General features: G+C 33.5%; 1 long non-coding RNA gene across 2 annotated transcripts in view; it reads right to left on the minus strand.

Moving 5' to 3' along the window:
- The window catches only part of LOC122237990, a 260,209-nt gene that overhangs the window by 118,269 nt on the left and 123,773 nt on the right, over nucleotides 1–18,167 (minus strand). Inside the window, exon 3 of one of the 2 annotated variants that reach the window (XR_006216863.1) lies at nucleotides 3,292–3,364. The exons of the other annotated variant lie outside the window; for it this stretch is intronic. This is a non-coding gene — a long non-coding RNA (uncharacterized LOC122237990). The remainder of the gene's footprint in view (nucleotides 1–3,291; nucleotides 3,365–18,167) is intronic. 2 annotated transcript variants of the gene reach the window in all.

The raw sequence follows: 18,167 nt of genomic DNA on the forward strand, positions 1-18,167 counted from the left end.
AGTGCCCACAAATCCATTACTTGCCTTTTTCCCCCCAGGCTCTTTTCCGTTTCTTCCTAATTTATCATTAGATTTTCAGGTTAAATGCTGATTTTTTTTTTCTTCAGGAGAGCCTTTAGCATTTTTAAATTAATTTCTGATAGTGAAACTATTCTATGAGTATAATTCCATTTGAACAAGCCAGCTAAATCAGATCCTTTTAAAAAACTTCAAGAAAGCTCCACCCACTGACTTCCTGTTATGTATTACAGGTCAGGACTGTGTCACCTGAACATTCACAGTTTAAAAAGCAATTGACTTTCTCTAACAAGGTGGTAGAAATCCATTATGTAATATAAAAATAGTAACACTGATCATTAAACTATAGGAAAATAAAATAAATGAATACATACATACATGCGTGTGTGTGTGTGTGTTTAGCACGGTTCCCTATGATAGATAAAAATTGCCTCAGTTTAGATCTCATCATGGCTATTAGTCTTAGGCATTTATAGTTCACTTTTATACTATTGTATCAAGTGAAAAATCTTTTTTCATGAAAACATATCATTACCTCACATAGGTCTTGCTAATTTTGTAATATGCTAAATTGGACTTTTGCCTTTTAAATTAATGTACTTCAAAATAAAATTAGAATCAAATGATGAAACTAAGAATCTTAGAAGTCATTTGGTGAACATCACACCAATCAGTCTCCATCAAGAGGCTGAAAGTCTGAGATCAGGGTGCTACCAGGGTTGGGTTTTGATGATGGCCCTCTTCTGGAAAAGAAAAGTTGCAGACTACTGATGTATCATTTTATCCTCACATACCAGAAAGCAGAGAGCCCGAGCAAGCTCCTGAGTCTTGTCTCATAATGTCACTAATCTCATTAATGACTTCTATTATTTGTTCACTATCTCTTATAACGTTTTTGTTCTGGTCCTCGCTTTAATGGCTCTAATCAGTTTTCATGCCTTCTTTGCCTGGAATGGAAAATTGTTTCACTATTATTATAATTTATGTCTTCCATTAGAATCTGTGAGGGGCGCCTGGGTGGCTTAGTCGATTAAACATCCGGCTCTTGGTTTCAGCTCAGGTCATGATCTCATGGTTCGTGAGTTCGAGCCCCACACCGGGTTTCATGCTGACAGTGGAGCCTGCTTGGGATTTTCTCTCCCCATCTCTCTATGCCCCTCTCCTGCTCACTCTCTCTGTCTCTCTAAAATAAATAAATAAACCTAAAAAAATTTAGAATCTGTGAAACTTTGACAGGATAACTTACTAATTTTCAAGAAGACTGAAGTTATATACACTTTTCAGTTCTTAACACAGAAATCAGAAAGTGGTTGCCTTCAGGAAGGAAAACATTTAAGTGGAAAGAAGCACAAGGTAACTTTCTGTGTGAAAGAAATGATCTATTTCTCACTTTGGGTGGTGTCATAATTGCCAAAGGTGAACACTTAAAAAATTGTGCATTTATTATAACTTATAAATTTTAGTCAATGATAAAAAATAAAATTTAAAAATAAAAATTAATTAATTGAAAGCTTATAATTTATAAACTTATTTTAAAACAGATACAAATAAATTAACAAACTTAATTTTTCAAAGTTTCTAAAAATGCTATACTAAATGTCATTATATCAATTCTTTTTCCGAAAATTTTAAAAGTTATTAGGAATATTGTCACCATTGATACACAATTTTTAAGTGACAAAAATTAAATAAATATTTATGAATAGTTGGAAAGAGCAGTTACCAAATTAATTAAATGAATGGCAACTCAGAGGGATAAAAATATCAGTTTTCAACCTTGAGAAAATTAAAGATAAAGAAAAAATCCTGAAAGATACCAAAAGAAAGCATCTTATCTGTAAGGGAACAAAAATAAGAATAACACTGGATGTCTCAGAAACTATACACACAAGAAGAGAGTAGAGTAAAAATTTAAAGTGTTGAGAGAAAAAAAGTTCAATTTATAATTCTTTACTCTGAAAAATTATCCTTCAAAAGTAAAGGAAAAATAAAGATTTTATCAGAAAACAAAAATTGAGAGAATTTGTTGCCAGCAGACCTTTTAGGAAATGGTTAAAAAAAATTCCTTAGAAAGAAACAAAATGATATAAGTCAGAAACTTGAATATATAAAAATAAAGGAAAAGCACTGGAGAAGTGAAATTAAAATGAAACCTTTTATTTTTCTTATTCTCAATCAATCCAACAGATAATACTTTCCTCAAAATAATAATAGCAACAATATATTTGATTATGTATGCATATGTATACGTGTGTGTGTGTGTGCATGTGTGTGCATGCACAGTCTAATGTATATTTATGCAGAAGTAAACTAATGACATCAATGATATGAGAGATGGGAGGGAGGAATTAGGATTATTTTGTTATTATAATGTACTTGCGCCACCCATGAAGTAGTATAGTGTGATTTCAGGTGGACTTAGATTAGTAGTAAATGCATATTGCAAACTTTAGAGTAACTAAGGCTAACTAAGGAAAAAAGAAAAATAATACAGATTAGTAATAGCAAAAATGAAAGAGGAAATATCACTACAGATCCCATGGACATTAAAAGGAGAATAAAGGAATACCAAGAACAACCCATAGATATGATAACCTGGACAAAATGGACCAGTTCCTTGAATGACATAATCTTCCAATACTCACACAATAAGAAATAAGCAATCTAATAGGCCTATATCTATTTAAAATTGATTTAATCATTAATAACCTTCCAAAACAAAAAGCACCACGCCTGGATGGGTTCATTGATGTATTCTACCAAACATTTAAAGAAGAAATTATATCAATTCTCTATAATCTCTTTCAGAAGACAGAAGATAAAAGAATACTTCCTAGATCATTCTATAAGGCTACCATTACCCTAATATCCAAACCAGACAAAGCCATTACAAGAAAAGGAAACTACAGACCCATATGTCTCATGAACATAGGTGCAAACCTCAATAAAATATTAGCAAATTGGATCCAACAATATATAAAAAACTTATCCACCATGTCAAAGTAGCATTTATTTTATGTATATAAGGCTGGTTCAATATTTGAAAATCAGTTAATATAATCCATTATATTAATAAGCTAAAGAAGAATAGTCAACATGATCATATCACTTAGTGCAGAAAAAATATTTGACAAAATCTAAAACCATTCATGATAAAAACTCTCAGTAAATTAGGAGTAGAAGGAAAGGTCCTCAACTTGATAGAGAATATCTATAAACAAACAAGCCAACAAACCAATAAAACAACTTAATGGTGAGAAACTTGAAGCTTACCCACACAGAGTAGGAAAAAGGCATAGATGTCCTCTCTCACCACTGCTTTTCAATATCTTTCTGAATGTTATGGCTAGTACAAAAAAATAAAAAAGAAAATTAAATCAAAAGTATACAGATTAGGAAGAAAGAAACAAAACTGTCATTACAGATTACAATCATTTATGTGGAAAACTAGAAAGAACTGAAGAATACACACCCATATCATCCTATACACTATTGATAAACAAGTGAAATTTGAAATTAAGAAGTAATACCATTTACATTAGCATCAAAAAAAGAAATACTTAGGTATAAATTAAACAAATTATGTACATGATCTATATGAGGAAAATACTGCATATTTGATCAAATCAAAGATATAAATAAATGTAGAGATGTTTTGTGTTTATGGATAAGAAGAATCAATATTGTCAATATGTCAGTTCTTCCCCACCTGATATATCGGTTCAATTTGTTCCCAATTAAATTCCTAGTATGTTATTTTGTGGATATTAACAAACTGATTCCAAAGTTCATATGAAGAGGCAAAAATCAAAATAGCCAACATAATACTGAAAGAGAACAAAATTCAAGAACTAACACTATCAGACTTCAAGACCTACTATATAGCTATATTAATCAAGACAGTGGTATTGGAAAAAAGAATAGACAAATAAATCAATGGAACAGAATAGAGAGCCTAAAGATAGAACTACATAAATATAGTCAACTGATCTTTGCCAAAGGAGCAAAGGCCAATGAAGCAAAAATGATGTTTTTAACAAATGGTGCTGGATCAAGTGGACAACTACATTCAGAACGAGAAAGAGGAGGACCATTTCAACACAGAGTTTACACGATTTCCAAAAATATTAACTCAAAACAAAACAAAGCTGTAAATATAAATAAAACTATAAAACTCCTAGAGGATAACATAAGAAAAAATGTAGATAACCTGGAGAGTGGAAATGACTTTTAGATACAACACAAGAGGCATGATCCATGAAAGCAAGGATCAATGAACTGGGATTAATTAAAATTAAAATTTTCTGCTCTTCAAAAGACAGTTAAGAGAATAAAAAGATAAGCCACAGATTGGGAGAAAATGTTTGCAAAAAAAAAAAAAAACGGTAAAATACTGTGACTTAAAATATATAAAAAGACTTTAAAAATCAACAATAAAACAACCTAATTTAAAAGGCAAAGACAGCAACATACACCTCACCAGAGAAATACACACATAACAAATAAGCATCCAAAAGATACTTTACATCACATATCATCAGAGAAATGCAAGTTAAAACAACAATTAGATATCACTACACAACTATTAGAATGGCCCAAACTGTGAACCCTGACACAGCAAATATCATTGAAGATGTGATGCAGCAGGAACTCTCATTCATTGCTAGTGGGAATGCAAAATGTTACAGCCATTTTGGAAGACAGTTTGGCAGTTTCTTACCAAACTGAACATATTTTTACCATGTAATCCAGCAATTGCCCTCTTTGGTATTTACCAAAGTTGAAAACATGTCCACACAAAAACCTGCGCACGGATGTTTTTAGCAACTATATTTAAAGTTGCCAAAACTTGGTGGGGCACCTGGGTGACTCAGTGGGTTAAGCATCTGACTTCGGCTCAGGTCATGATCTCCCAGTTTGTGAGTTCAAGCCCCATATCGGGCTCTGTGCTGCTGACAGCTTGGAGCCTGGAGCCTGCTTTGGATTCTGTGTCTCCCTCTCTCTCTGACCCATCCTCTGCTCATTCTCTGTGTCTCTCTCTCTCTCTCTCTCTCAAAAATAAATAAAGATTTAAAAAAGAAATAAAAAAATAAAGTTGCCAAAACTTGGAATCAACCAAGATACTCCTTAATAGGTTAATGGATAAATAAACTCTGGTATATCTAGACAATGGAATATTATTTAGTGCTTAAAAAGAAATGAGCTATCAAGTCACAAAAAGACAGGGAGAAATCTTAAATGCATATTCCTAAGTGAAGAAAGCCAATCTGAAAAGAATTCATACTGTATGATTCCAACCATTCTAGAAAAGCCAAATCTATGAAGAAAATAAAAATGTCCATGATCGCCAGGGCTTTGGGGGGAAGGAAGAATGAAAGAGCAGAGAACAGAGGATTTTTAGGGAAGTGAAAATATTCTTGATACTGTAATGGTGGATATATGTAATTGTGGATTTGTCCAAAACCATAGAATGTATAACACTAAGAGTGAACTCTGTAAAACTATGGACTTTTGGTAATATCAATGTAGGTTCATTGATGGCAATAAGTGTACCACTCTGGTGGGAGGAATTTTGATAATGGGAAAGGACTATGCAAGGCAGGGAGCATATGAGGAACTTCTCTATCTTCCTCCCAATTTTTCTGTAAACTTGAAATTGCTTTAAAATTATGTATACTAAAAAATTTTAATTGAGCAACTATCTTCTTTGAATGAGATAGAGTCTAGATTAATAGATAAAATGCATAGACAAAACAGGACATTAAAGAAGCCTGAGACATCATAGAACCAGAGTTAGTGAAATCTGAAGAAATATATAAATACAAAATATGTAGGAAGGTAGAGATGGGCTAGAGATTGGATGTTTAAAGTAGGAAAATAATAACTTCATTATAAGTATAATTTAAATTGTCCCAAACAAATTTTAAAATGGTGTATTATAAAGATGCTTTTGAGCATTTTAGAAATGGGTGATTCCATGAAACCAATATATGTTCATTCCGTCAGTCAAAGCACTTCCAGTCAATTTGAATTTCTCTTTAATCTAGGCCAGTCATTTTCTAGTGGTAGTTTCTAATCTGTTTCACAATTTTTTCAATAAAAGAAAACAGGAGAAAATACTGGAGTGTACTGCATGTGATCAAGGATAGTATTGTTTTGTGAAGCTTGTATTTCCATTTTATATATATATATATGTTTTCTGCTTCACGGTGTGAGATACATTACTTTTTAAAAATTTTTTTAATGTTTATTTATTCTTGAGAGAGAGAGAGTGCGAGTGGGGGAGGGGCAGAGAGAGAGGGACACACAGAATCCTAAGCAGGCTCCAGGCTCTGAGCTGTCAGCGCAGAGCCCAAGGCGGGGCCTGAACCCACGAACCTGGAGATCATGACCTGAGTCAAAGTCAGACCCTTAACTGACTGAGCCCACACGCACCCCTGTTTCTTATTTTACGTACAAGGTCAGAAATATTTAAAAGCTACTATTCTAGTTAAGTTTATATAGTATTTGAATAGGAAAGTGCTAGAAGAAGGTAGCTACTATAACTGATTTGTTCCACATACTAGCTTGAGATACAAACTGTTGTTTTTAATATGTAAAAACTAAATGACTCTGAACTTTCCATCAGTAGTGGCATCTCATTTATCTTGTCTACAATTGCCTGAAAATAACAGGATGCAGCATTTACTTGATCCAAGGTATTTGTCCTTGTTAGCATCATCCCACTAACAGCTGCAAAGGATCTGATTGGCCATTTGCCTGGAGGGAAGAATTCTTAGCTTGTTTGTGTTATGTTCTCAAGGATGTGTGATATTGCCGTGAGACAAGGGTGGTTGACTGATCAGCACAGTGACTGAATGAGGCAGAAACTACCTCTGCTGGTCTGGCAGTGGTTTCTCTTTTTAGGGTGATAGTGAAAATGCTCCTCCTCCCCAGAGTTCCAGTAAGCAACGGTCACTCCATGCCACCCAAACCATGAGCTCTCTGTGTTAGAGCATGTCACAGATACAGCATTTTTTGTTCTCTTCCACATAGACATCCAGTTTCTTTATGCAGGTGGATAGTGATGGAGATGTTCGATGGTCTATGCCATCCACATGCTGTGCTCAGAAACATCCTTTTCCTATGATCTCAGGGAGAAGGTGCTACTTTTCTAATGTCCAAAGAATCAGTCTCACTAATTATTTTATGATGCTGGAAGTTAGACATGACCTAGGATTTTCACCATGGGGGTGTCAGGAGGTAGCCCAGAGACTTGGTGACAGTGTTGCTCACTCTGGCTTGTCTTCAATGTCAAGGCCACCTCAACCCCCAACACTAAAACCATTCTTCCAGTATTCCTCCAGCCTCCAGGACCTGGATCCATAGAAGGTCCTTTCCTTTGCTCCCTGCTTCAAGAAAAGCAAGCTCCACCGCGTTTCCAGTCACATAATTTTTGGCAAGTGGGACACACTCTTTCTTTTACACATTCATCTGAAGTGTTTTGGATTGCTGAGGCTTTACCTTTGCTCTTTAGTCATACCCCTAACTTTCTGCACTCTAAGAGATTTTTCTATACCTGGAAGCAGGATATTTTGCTGAGTCTTTTCTCAGTCCTCAAATTACCCAGATTTGAAGTTGAACCCTGAATCTATTACTTCAAAGCTATGTAGGTATATAACTTTGGGAAGCTTGCTTAGCTACTCTGAACTTCAAGTAAGGTTATTTATGTTTAAATGCTAAAACCATAGCAGATACTCCAAAACTATGAATTACTTTTATCTTGTCTTTTGTCATCCAAAGGTAAACACATGGTAGAATCTCACTAACTAGTTGATTTGCCTTATTCCATTAAAAGAAAGAAAGAAAAAAACTTTTCCCAGTTAATAATTGATGTTAGGATTGGGATACCATCTGTCACTGGGAAATTATCATTTTGGTAAGAAGAATGTCAATCAAGGAATTATCTTTAAATTATTGGTAACAGTGAGGTCGTCAAAGGTTAATTTGGGAGTGGAAAGGGAGGCAGTTGGATAGAAATATGTCATGTTTTATGAAAGGTTCAATAAGAATGTGTATGCTTATGAAGGAAAAAAACCCAAATGTACTGTGCTTTGAAGAGTGACAGGAATAAATTATTCTAGTAAGAATGACAATTACTAAAAATATCAATCCTGGCTGTGATTGCTATATTTCTGCCTGATCCTCTGAAAATGCTTTTTATTTATTTATTTTTAAACAGATGGCCATTTTAATTTACCGGGTGAGTTGTCACAGCTATCACCTTTCTGGATTTCCTCCCAAATTAAAGCTATTCCAATGTAATAAAGGAAAGCAATACAGTCTGTTGAATTATGTTCTCATGTCTCTCCTGAAAACTCTATAATGGAGGATCATATGGCCTCTCATGACCTTAAGGTAGAGAGGGGTAAAATGTGTTGTTGGCATTGTCTACATTATGTATCTGGTGGCAGTAGCCAGAGCTAGTCTTATGCACAGATGAGGTATGTAGCTTTGTAGTAGTAGTAATCCTCTGTATTAGAATTAAGGGTACAACTGGAAGGAATGTATTTTCCCAATACTATATTAATGCAGATCAAAATAGCATTAGTTCCCATAGGGCCTGTGAAGAAATTCAGGTCCATTTCCCTCAGTTTTTGTGGATTTAAAAAAAAAAAAAACCTTCCAAGAAAAAATTGTTTTTCAGCTTCACAAATCTTTTTACCATAGGCTTCTAGGGTACCTGAAATTCCTCTTTTAAAGATTACTTGCACATCATAAGGATCTTTAGTTAAAATGCAAACAGCCCCACTAGGCATAATACAATGACTATTATCCTCCAACACCTGTAAAGATTTTCCCTCAATGGGATTACTAAAATAATACACAAAAGACAAGCAATTGTGATGACGGGAGGCTAAGTATATGTGTGAATGGCAGCATGAGTATTCTAGGAACTTGGCAGAGTGGGCCTGAGAAAGGAAGTTGTATGGGTTGAAAAAGCAAAGCCCAAATCAAACTTTTTCTATCTTATCATTGTATCTGGCCTCTGTCCTGAATATAGAAAAAACTTAAAATTTGGACTATATAATAAGAAGATGTAATAATGCTGCTTCAAGGACCTCAAGAGGAATGGGCTTATTAATATTTCAAGTCTAATCTCAGACTTCCTGAGACTTTAAGGAGGAGGAGGAGTCTAAGACCACTGGATGCAGAAACCCCTTCTTTGCCTATAGGTCTTTCACCTGTTCTAACCAACTTTTATTCCTGACCAAGTGATCTGCTGATGGGTGCATACTTAAGAGAGAAACCAGGAAACCCACCAACCTCACAGCCAGTCCTTCTCATCGTATTCCTGCTTCCTCTCCAGAGTCTCCCATTCTCTGCTCTCCAGGAAGTGCCTTTTTAGTAAGGAGTCTCTGATTCCCCCCACCCCCGCCGAAAAAACGTAAAGATCCCTGGTTTAAATAACGATCTCAAGCAACCACATCTCCTGGATAAAAGCTACTTTTATAATAAAGTCTTATTCTAAGCACAGCTGCCTACACTCACACCTGAACATGACAGTTTCCTTAAATACAGCTTGCTTTGTCCCCACCCAGGTGAGGATAAGCAAAACAAACCCTAGGCAAAGTAGTCATGTCTGCAAAGCTCATCTTCCAGGTTTGTCCCTGGTCACTCTTCCCTGTTTACCTGCTTTCCAGTCAGCTTTTCTCTTTCATATGTCAAATACTCATGAAAGTCTCAACTTCCTTCACATACAGTGTGTACATTGGAACAGAAAATATTGCATTTCTTCCTCTTTGACACCCCAGAATCTGTAAATTTCTCCCCGACCTTTTCCACCTGTTAGTCTGTTTATCATATTCCATTTGGTCCAGTTTGGTTGTCAGTCTAAAGGAGCTCCCTTTCTGTAATTCCCATAACTTTCTCCAGGATCATTAACCTAAAACAATATCATCTGCCTGCTCTGCCCCCACCATTATTATATAACAGACACAAGAAGAGTAACCTAGAGTTTAGTTCTTAGTCTTCTGTTTGCCGTAGTTATATTTTTTAGAGAATGATAATTAGTGTCTCTGGGCTTCAGTTATCTCATTTGTAAAATGGGTAAAAATGCCTATCTCATAACAGTGTTGTGGAGATTAATACATTTACATATATAAAGCAACCTCAGGTAAATAGTTGACAGGCCAGTCTTCAAGACAAATTAGTTCTTAAATGAAGAAAAATAATTTCCAGTCACTGCCTTTCATCAATGACAGGTTTCTTTTGCAGTGTAGGGGATGTTAGGCATACATTATATTTTTTAGATATTTTTACAGATTTCCGGTAAGTTTTTATCATATCATATTACTTCATCTAGAACTCAGTAGATGTCTAGAAAATTATGGATGTTTCCTGATTTCCACACAGAGTTATTCATTCCTTTCTTTGTTCACTTATTGAACTTTGTTCACATTATTATTATTATTGCCATTCCTATAACACTATACTATTAAAGTATTAATATGAGAATATAACTCAATTCTACCTTAAACTGAGAGTTCTTATGGAGAAGAATTGTGATTTAATCACTTTCGGATTTCCAGTGTCCGTTTTCCCTAATGGGTAAATAGACGTTTAATAAGCATTTGTTAAATTGATGAATATATTATTTAATACCTTCTGGGATGATTGAAAGTAAATGTATCATATGCCAATTATACTTGCATAAATAAAGGCATTTTTTTTCTTTTTTATGTATAATATGCAGGGTTATTTCCTAAGCTAAAGCATAAAATCTTTCTTATGGAAGGAAAGAAACAAAAATTCTATTTAAATGGCATAATGTAGTGTATAATATTATGGATTTTGTAGACAGACTTCTACCTTTTTTTTTAATTTTTTTTAATGTTTATTTATTTTTGACAGAGAGAGAGAGAGACAGAGCATGAGCAGGGGAGGGGCAGAGAGAGAGGGAGACACAGAATCTGAAGCAGGCTCCAGGCTCTGAACTGACAGCACAGAGCCCGATGCAGGGCTCGAACTCACAGACCGTGAGATCATGACCTGAGCTGAAGTCGGACACTCAACCAACTGAGCCATCCAGGTGCCCCCAAGACTTCTACCTTTTAATGGTTATGTTACCTAATCAAGTTACTTGACTTCTCTATGTCTTAGAATACTAATTTCTAAAATGGAAATAATACTGATATCATAATGTTATTAAAAATAATTACACATAACTACTACAATTAGTTATACTAATTATTACCTACAGTTATTGTATGAGTAACATTTTCAATCTCTTCATATTGGTAGTTTATATTTTCCTGAAGTTTTATCCATTTCATTTAGATTGTCAAACTAATCACTAAAAATTATGTCAGTTCCTTTGTACGAAAAAACATGAATATATATCAATAGTTATACCCTCTTCCTTATTCCTAATGTTTAATCCATTTTCCTTTTTCTTTTATCACATCATCCAATGGTTGTCTACTTTATCTTTAAGGTAATTAGCATTGTTTTTTATTGATCAGACCATTTTTGGTTTAGTTTGTTTTCCTTGTATACCTATCAATTTCTTTCTTCTTACATTATGTGAGTTTAATGTACTCTTTTAACTCATTGGCTCATTTAATGTAAAACATTTTTATTAATAAGTGTGTTTTTGGCTAGTGTATTTTTACATCTTAATAACATTGAATCTTCCAATCCATGAACATGGTCTATCTATCCCCTTATTTAGGTTTCCATTTCTTTCAGCAATGTTTTGTATTTTCTGTGTATAAGTATTGTACATATTTTATTAAATTTTGATCCTAATGTAGACAAGTTTCTTTATAATTTTATTTTACAATTATTCTCTTTTTCTTTTTAATTTTTAGTTTAATATATTGTATTAACAGAAAATACTGATATAATTTCTGCTTTGGAGAATTTCTTAGCGAATTAACATATGGTCAATTTTACAAATATCCCTTGGATACTTTAAAAGGAAAGGTTCTCTTGGTTGGTTATAAAGTTTAAGATATGGCTATAAATAAACCTTTATGATTTCTTTATTCAATCTTTAATTTTTAAATTTATTTTTATGTATTTAACTTGTTGATTTCTGAGAAAAATATGTTTATGTTCTCCATTAAAACTGAGAATTTATTGAATTATCTTTACATTTATATCATATTTTTCTTAATTTGTCTTGATGATATATTATTTGGTGTCAAACACTTTTATATTTGCTGTCAAAGATGTCATACATTCTTTTGTATGTTACTTATACCACTACTTCTATTGTTCTTGCTGCCTTTGCTGATTCTGAGATTTCTATTTCATCTCTTTATTTTCAGCCTTTTAATTCTTTTTGTATTCGGTATGTCTCCTGCAAACACCTTGTGGTTGTATATTTTATCTCCTACCAAATGTGATTAGCCCTCTCTTTTTAATAGAGTAATTTGTTGAACACTTATTATGGGAAGTGATACATTTAAAATTATTTCTGCATTTTTTTTTTATTTTATAAATTTTTACGAATTTTTTTATTCACCATGTTTTTTGCCATTTCTTTGTCTTACTATTTGTACAGCTTATTGGAATAATTGTGTTTCTGCGGTCGTGTTTTTCTATCAGTTTATAAGCTGATCTATTTTGTATTCTTTTTTCTGACCATTTTAATTCTTTTTTTTAATGTTTATTTATTTATCTTGAGAGAGAGAGAGAGTGTGAATAGGGAAGCGGCAGAGAGAGAGGGAAAGAGAGAGAATCCCAAGCAGGGTCTATACCATCAGTGCAGAGCCCATTGTGGGGCTCAAACCCATGAACCGTGAGATCACGACCTGAGCTAAAACCAAGTCAGACACTTACCTGACTGAGCCACTCAGGTGCCCATTATTTTAATTCTTAATAAAAAAAAAATGCCATTAATAAATGTACAATTAATATTGGCTCCAACTATATCAGAAGCCTTACTCTATCTGTACTTTCCTTCACTATGTTCCCAAAATACTACCTGAAGGCATTTTGAATTTAAATTTGAAAATGTTACTAATTTGTTCATAATTCCATTAAAACTTGAATATTGTTGTTGATTTCTTTTATTATCACTGTTTCTTGTCTTCCATCTCATCTTTCCTAGAATTTCTTCCTTTTTCTGGAATAAATCCTCAAATAATAGTTTCAAAAAGGATCTAATGGTAATGTGTTAGTGAGGACTGTCTTTGTCTGCTAGTAAGATACATATGTAACAATAGCTTAGACAAATAGGGATTTATTTGTGTTTTGTAACTAGAATACTGGATATAGGTGGCTGATAGCTTTGTACAGGGCTATATAATAATAATAGACCAACAGCTCTACCACTTTCTTTTCCTCATGGTTATAGAAAAGTTACTGCCTCAGGCCTCAATGCAAACCTTCTAGTAGGAAAGACAGAAAAAGAAAACAATGGAATTTTCATCAATAAATTTAAAAAAATAATAAAACAACCTTTTTAATGAACCCTATGACAAAATCCCTTATCATTAGCCAGAATTATATAATGTGAGCAAACTTAGCTGCAATTAGGCTATGGGAAAAGAGGATGTAAAAGAAGGGATGGGTTCACCAAAAAACATTTGATCTAAAAGGCTAACTTTTAGAAAACTTATATGATTGAACAAAAAATTTTTTGTCTTCAATTTGATAATTTTTTGGGGAGAGGGGTTATAGTATTTTAGCTTCAAATTATATCTTTTCAATACTTTGAAGATATTATTTTATTTTATTTCTCCCACACAGTGTTGTTGAGGAGTAGACCATTGCTATTTTTGTTTCCTTGTAAGTAACTTGTCTGTTTGTTGATAGTAATGGTCATTCTGGAAGCTTTTGATTCCTCCTCCTCCTCCCCCTCCTCCTCCCCCTCCTCCTCCCCCTCCTCCTCCTCCTCCTTCTTCTTCTTCTTCTTCTTCTTCTTCTTCTTCTTCTTCTTCTTCTTCTTCGATGTTTTGGTTTGAATTTGAATTATATCCCCCCAAAATATATGTTTAAGTCCTAACCCCTAGTATCTGTGAATGTGACCTTTTTGGGAAATAGGGTTTTTGTAGATGTCGTCAAGTTAAGATGAGGTCATAAAGCATTAAGGGTGGGCCCTAATCCAATTACTGACTTCCTCATAATAGGAGATAAATTTGGACACAGACAGATACAGGGAGAATACCCTGTGATGACAGAGGCAGAGATCAGAGTGATGTGTCTACCTGCCAAATAATGCTATGGATTGATTGCCATCAATCACCAGAAACTAGGAAAAGGCAAGGAAAAATCCTCTCCTGCAGCCTTTAAACAGATCAAGTCTTGGCTGATACTTTGGTTTAAGACTTCTAGTCTTCAGGAGCATATGTCAACATAATAAAGGCCATATATAAAAAGCTACAGTTAACACTACACTCATTGAAGAAAAACTGAAATCTTTTCTTCTAAGATCAGGAAGAAGACAAGGATGTCCACTCTTATCACTTTTATTCAACATAGTAAGGAATGTTCTAACCATAGCGATCATATAAGAAACAGAAATAGGAGACATCCATATCAGTAAGGAAGAAATTAACCTCATTATTTGCAGATGGCATGATATCATACATATAAAACCCTAAAGACTCCACCAAAAAAAAATGTATTTATTACTTTTAGTCAAGTTGCAAGGTATAAAATTAACACCCCCAAAATGGTAGCATTTCTGTATACTAGCAACAAAGTAGCAGAAAGAAAAATTAAGAAAATAATTCCATTTATCATTGCCCACCAAAAGAATTAAAATACCTAGGAATAAACTCAACTGAAGAGGTGAAAGACAAGCCCTGTACTCTAAAAACTATGAAATACTGATGAAAGAAATTGAAGATAACAGAAATGGAAAGACATTCCATACTCATGAATTAGAAGAATATTTTTTAAATGTCCATACTACCCAAAGAAATCAACAGATTTAATGCAATCCCTAGCAAAATACCAACAGCATTTTTCACAGAGCTAAGACAAATAATACTAAAATTTGCATGGAACCACAAAAGACCCCTAACAGCCAAAGCAATTTTAAATAAGAAGACCAAAGCTAGAGGTATTACAATCCTGTATTTAAGAAACACTACAAAGCTGTAGTAATCAAAACAGTATGGTACTGGCACAAAAGTAGAACATCAATTAATAGAACATAATAGAGAACCCAGAAATAACCCAGAATTATATGGCCAATTACTCTTTGACAAAGGAGGCAAGAATATGCAATGAGAAAAAGACAGTCTCTTCACAATGGTGCCGAGGCATGCAAAGGAATGAAACTGGATCCCTTTCTTACACAATACACAAAAGTAATTCAAAATGGATTGAAGACCTAAAGACAAGACCTGAACCATAAAAATCATAGACAAGAACATATGCAATAATTTCTATGACATTGGCCATAGCAACATTTTTCTAGACATATCTCCTGAGGCAAGGGAAACAAAAGCAAAAATAAACTATTGGGACTTCATCAAAATAAAATGCTTTTGTACAGCAAACAAAACCATCAACAAAACAAGAAAGCAATCTACTTAATGGGGGAAGATATTTTCCAATAATACATTTTATAAAGGGTTAATATTCAGAACATATAAAAAGAACTTATACAACTCAACACCAAAAAACAATTAATTAATTTGTTAATTAATTAATAATTAATAAAAAAATTTTAAAAAGAAAACAAATAATCCAAAAAACAGAATCAAACCTATAAACACAGAGAATTACTGATCGTTGCCAGAGGGAAGGGGGTAGGGGGATGAGTAAGATGGGTGAAGGATAGCGGGAGATGCAGGCTTCTAATTATGAAATGAATAAGTCATGAGAACAAAAGGTACAGCATAGGTAATATCTAACCTATTGTCAAAAGCCATTCTTGTTTTACGGGTTTGTGCTTCATAAATATATTTTCTTTTTGTTACATCAATAGAATTGCCAGCAGCATACGGAATGAATGTGTGTGTTCAGTCGGTCATTATGAGTCAGGGCACTGATGGTTTTTAATCTACTTATTTACCTGAGTTTATATTTTTTCTCACCAGGTCTTTCAAGCCATATTGGTATTAAAAGATTTTCTGTTAATTTTTTGACTTTGTCCAGGATGCAACATTTGTGGCTGGTTCTGAATATAAACAGGTATTTCTTCCCTCTACAGGAGAATTATTAATTGATTTCATGCAAGCTTAAATTTAAAAATTCTCATGTATATCAGAAATAGAGGTTGTATAGCATTGGAATCATATTCCCAACCTAAGAATAATTCCTTAATATCCTTCAGTGTGCTCAGGTTTAAATTATCTTTATGTTCCAAGCTAATCATGTATATCAATGAAAGCCCTTAAATTTAGGAGACAGCTAATCTGTCTTTAGTAAAACTGCCAATTTTAAAAACTGCCAATGTTTTTTCCAAATGCCACAAGTAGTCCAGTTAGATTTTTCTGGTTCCTAGAAACAGACTCCAAAATGTACAATTATAATACCTCCAGTATTATTTCTTAAGGTAAATTTAAGGCTAAAGAAAGATTCTCTATTTGCACTTATGCAGCCAGATAGTCTGAAATATGTGTAGCACAAAGCATCTCAATGATACTCTGCTTAATTATCAGGAGTCAACTAAAACAAACGTAAAATGAACATGAGACTAAGGATTCCAAAACTAAAAAGAAGCAAGCAATATACAAAAGAATATGAGCAGATTTTTTTTCATTGTTATTCCATTTTGTTTGATATATTTTTTTAAAGAAAACAGTTTTTCACGGATCTCCAATATATGAGCTCTAGGTAAATGCTTGATATCTCTTAAAACTTCAGAAGCAGAGCCTAAGAACAAAAGGAATTAATAAATTTGTAGTGAGATGATACTTTTTATTTTTGTTTTTCTTTAGTATCATTTTACATTTTGTGATACTCTAGTCATTCAGAAAATACAAAGAATAATATAAGGACTATCTATGTACCAACCACCCACATTCAACAAATGTTAACATTCTAGCGTATTTACTTCATATCTTTTTGTCTTTTTTAAAATTTTTAAAAAATGTTTATTTATTTTGGAGAGAGAGAGCATGAGCATGCGGGAGAGGGGCAGAGAGAGACAAAGACACAGAATCCCAAGCAGTCTCCAGGTTCTGAGCTGTCAGTACAGAGCCTGACACAGGGCTTGAACTCATGAGCTGTGAGATCATGACCTGAGCCGAAGTTAGACACTTAACTCACTGAGCCACCCAGGAGCCCCCTTTTTGTCATTTAATGCACAAAAGGTTAAGATATAATCCAAAACCCCTATTTCACTTCTTGCTTTCTGATACCCTCCCGACCTAGAGACAGTCACTATTCTGAGAGAGTCATTTCCTTCCATTTCCAATTTTTCTTACTATGCATTTGTATGGTTTTACTTTCCCTGTTTATCCATTTTTTGCCTGTTTTTCCTGTGATGTGCAAAGTTATTCCTTATCTTCCTCCTAAATCAAACAAGGATCTTGGCTTTACCTGCCTCCTCCCACCCAAACAATCTGTTCTTATTGACAAATATTTTAGTTTCATCTTTTTAGCCTCTATATATTTATTGTAATCAATAGTTAAATAAATTTATCAACATATTTTACCAATTTTCATGCTTCCTGTTTTTTCATGCTTCCTATTCTTTTTTTTTTTATTTTTCTGGATTTATTCTTCTTTCTACAGTACATCTTTGAATAGTTCTTTCTGGAAAAAGATGATTAGTAACTTTTATTTATTTTTACTTATTTATTTATTTATTTATTTATTTATTTATTTATTTTTGCTTTCTGTGTCTGAAATTATATTATCCCTTCTCTTTTGAATATATCCTAGGTGAACATTGGCTTACCTCAGCTCTTTAGTGGTAAAGTATTACTGGGTCTGGCTTGCTTTTCTGCTCTTGAGAAGTCTACCTGTAGTCTGATTATGGTTCTTGTATGGGAATATGACTTTCTTCTGTGGTAGATTTCAAGTGTTTTTTTCTTTATTTTTGATATCCTAGTTTCAATAGAATGTATCTAGCTGTAGATACATTTTTAATTTTCTTGCTTAGCACTCAAAGTTAACTGCCACGATTAAGTCTCTTAGTTTTATTAAAATCTGAAATATTATAATTTTGAATACTTTTTTTCCCTCTTTCTAAAACC

Source organism: Panthera tigris, chromosome B1 (genome assembly GCF_018350195.1).
Source record: "Panthera tigris isolate Pti1 chromosome B1, P.tigris_Pti1_mat1.1, whole genome shotgun sequence".
NCBI lineage: Eukaryota > Metazoa > Chordata > Mammalia > Carnivora > Felidae > Panthera > Panthera tigris.